The sequence below is a fragment of the Eurosta solidaginis genome, chromosome 5, assembly GCF_040869045.1.
Source record: "Eurosta solidaginis isolate ZX-2024a chromosome 5, ASM4086904v1, whole genome shotgun sequence".
Lineage (NCBI taxonomy): Eukaryota > Metazoa > Arthropoda > Insecta > Diptera > Tephritidae > Eurosta > Eurosta solidaginis.
In genome coordinates this window covers 60969474-60973232 of record NC_090323.1, presented here as the reverse complement: position 1 = coordinate 60973232, position 3759 = coordinate 60969474, and positions in this window count along the sequence as shown.

Sequence of the window (3759 nt, the reverse complement as noted above, 5' to 3'; positions counted from 1 at the left end):
GCACTATTTGGGGATCATTTGGGAAACTTTCCGGCGTCATTTCTGGATAGTTTCCCGGATCCGTCGGGAATCCCTTCAGGGTGATTTCGGGACTATTAAGGGATCATTTGAGGACCTTTCCGGCATAATTTCTGAATAATTTTCGGGATAAGTCCGGGATCCCGTTGGGGTCATTTCGGGACTATTTCGGGATCATTTGGTGTACCTTTCGGCCTAATTTCTGGATGGTTTTCGGGATCCGTAAGGGACCCCGTCGGGGTCATTTCGGCACTTTTTCTCGACTAATACGGGATCATTTGAGGACCTTTCCGGCATCAGTTCTGAATAGTTTCCGGGATCCCGACGGGGTCATTTCGGAACTATTTCGGGATCATTTTGGGTACCTACCGACATCATTTCTGGATGGTTTTCGGGATCCCGTCAGGGTCATTTCAGGACTCTTTCGGGATCATTTGGGTCCCTTCCGCCATCATTTCTGCATGGGTTTCGGGATTCGTAAGGGATCCCGTCGGGATCATTTCGGGATCATTTGGTGTACCTTTCGACATCATTTCTGGATTGTTTTCGGGATCCGTCCGGAATCAGGTCGGGGTTATTTCAGGACTTTTTCGGAATCATTTTGGGTACCTTCCATCATCATTACTAGATAGTTTTGGGGATCCGTCCGAGATCCCGTCGGGGTCATTTCGGGACTTTTTCGGGATCATTTAAGCCTGGTTTTCAGGATTCGTCCGGGATCCCGTCAGGGTAATTTGTGGACTTTTCCGAAACTATTTCAGAATCATTTTGGGCCCTAATGATTCCTGAATGGATTTCGGGATCTGTCCGGGATCCCGGCGGGGTCAGTTAGGGGGCCGTTTGAGATCCCGTCAGGGACATTTCAGGACTTCTTCGGGACTATTTCGGGATCATTTCTGGATGGTTTTCGGGATCCGTCCGGAATTCCCTCGGGGTTATTTCACGACTTTTTCGGAATCATTTTGGGTACCTTCCTCCGTCATTTCTAGATAGTTTTGGGGATCCGTCCGGGATCCCGTCGGGGTCATTTAGGGGCTTTTTCGGGGACAATACGGGATCATTTTTGGACCCTTCCGGCATCACTTCTGGATGGATTTCGGGATCTGTACGGGAACCCATCAGGGTAATTTCGGGACTTTTTCGGGACTATTTCGGGATCATTTGGGGACCATTTAGGGGTCATTCCATGACTTTATCTGTATTATTTCGGGATCATTTGAGGACCCTGCCGGCATCAATTCTTGATCGTTTGCCGGATCCATCAGGGTCATTTCGGGACCATGTTGGGATCATTTCTGGATCCGTCCAGGATGCCGTGAGATTCATTTTGAGATTTTGTAAATTTTTCGGGATAGTTTTGAAACCCTTCCGGGATCACATTTGGATCCGTGCGGGATTCCTTCGGGGTCATTTTCGGCCTATTTCGGAATCATTTTGGGACCCTTCCGGAATCATTTCTTTATGGTTTTCCTATCCGTTGTGGATCCCTCGGGGTCATTTCGGAACTTTTTCGGAGCTTTTTGTGGACTATGTCGGGATAATTTAGGAACCCTTCCAGGATGGTTTTTGAGATCCGTCCGGGAGCCCGTCAGGGTAATTTCGGAACTTTTTCGGGACTATTTCGGGATCAATTTGGTACCCTTCAGGGATCATTTCTGTGTGGTTCTCTGTATAAGTCTAGAATAGTGTCGTTGTCATTTCAGGTTTTTTTGGGACTACTTCGGGAACTTTTGGAGACACTTACGGGGCGTTTCTGGATGGTTTTCGGGATCCGTCCGCGATAGCGTCGGGGTCATTTCGTGGCTTTTTCTGGATAATTTCGTTATCATTTTGGGATCCTATCAGGTTATCAGCTCATAAAGTTCTTGGTTTTTACTCAATTACAAAAATAAAATGCATTAGACAGAAAAAAAAATGTTAAACATATAACTTTATAAGCAGGCTAACGTGAATAGCCCACATATTTCATTATCTCCTTGCGGACGGGGCCGCGGGTAAAGGCTAGTATATTATAAATGGGACAGTTTGGATGTTAAGATGTTTGGATGTTTGGATGTTTAGATGTTTGGATGTTTGGATGTTTGGATGTTTGTCCAGACGTTTGTCTTTGTGACTCAATAACGCAAGAACGGCTGGACCGATTTGGATGAAATTTTGCACACATATAGCCAATAGTCTAGAAGGATCTACTAGCTATATATTTTTCAAAAGGGGCGTGGTCCCCGCCCCCTAGGAACAGTTATAATTTAATTATTATATTTTTTCGTCTTTGCGACTGAATCACGCCAGAATGGCTACACGGATTTTGATGAAATTTGGGACACAGACAGTAGTCTACTAGCGAAATTTTTTTCGAACATGGAAAGAGGGGTGGGGGTCCCACGACCCTTCGAGAAATTATTTTTCATAATTTTTACACATTATAACTTTACGTATACTGGCCTTCACCAATATCACAGACTCAAGGGGTCAAATAAGTCAAGGGCTTACAAAGTAAGCAGTGACACCCTCCGCCCGCCCCCGTTTATCTTCCCCTCTGGTGTAAAATCCATAAATTGTTATAACTCAATCTAATACTAGGTTCAAACACACACCAAATTGGCAATTTATACTCTTTGGGCAATTTATTACGCAATTTGTCATATAATAAATTGTAATAATAAATTGCCAATTTAAAAAAAATTGCGTAATAAATTGTTTCAACCTGCAAATGCAACATTGTAAAGTGTGTTTATTGAGTATATTTAAACGTCACTTACACATGGCTGAACTATATGGTTGGCTCATTTCATCAGCTGATTTTATGTCTTTCATTTCACTGGAGTAGGGACTGTCAAAAGAAGATGGCAAAATCAAAATGAAAACAAAACACTGAACACATTTTCTTACAACACACAAAAATTTCAAAGTTTTATGTTTTCATTCCATTCTATTCACCTAATACCAACACGCACGTTTTGACAGTCTCAACAAAGATATGTTGTTACTGTAGAGATGAGCCAACCAGCTATCAAATTACTATTGTGTAAGCTAAATAGAGTTGTATGAACACCACTCAATTTAAATCGAAATAGCCTCAATTTATTTTTCTGTTTGAACATAGTATTAATTTTCTCCTAAATCAATAGTTTTTGGTATCTGGTACATACAGAACGAGATCTAGACAATTTTGGAGGAACGATCAGTGGTCCTCTCCTCTACTCCCGCCATCCGCCCTCCATCAATTGTTTTTATTAGCACGCTTTTATTAGCTTTACCTGTATGTTTCTATCTAACTTTTTATTCGCTCCAATGCGCCTGCTGCCTTATTAACATGGTTTTATAATTAGCTTCACCTCATTTGTAATCCCGTAAGGGTCATATCGAGACCCTTCCGGGATCATTTCTGGACGGTTTTCGTGATCGGTCCGGGATTACGCCGGGGTAATTTCGGGACTTTTTCGGGACTATTTCGGGATCATTTTGGGACCCTTCCGGGATCATTTCTGTATAGTTTACGGGATCCGTCCGGGATCCCATCGGGGTTATTTTGGAACATTTTCGGGACTATTCCGGAATCATTTCGGGACTATTTCGCGATCATTTGGGGACCCTTCCGGCATCATTTCTGGATGGTTTTCGGGATCCGTGCGGGATCTCGTCGGGGTCATATGGGGACTTTTTCGGGATCATTTGAGGGCCCTTCCGGCATCATTTCTGGATGGTTTTCGGGATCTGTCCGGGATATCGTCGGGGTCATTT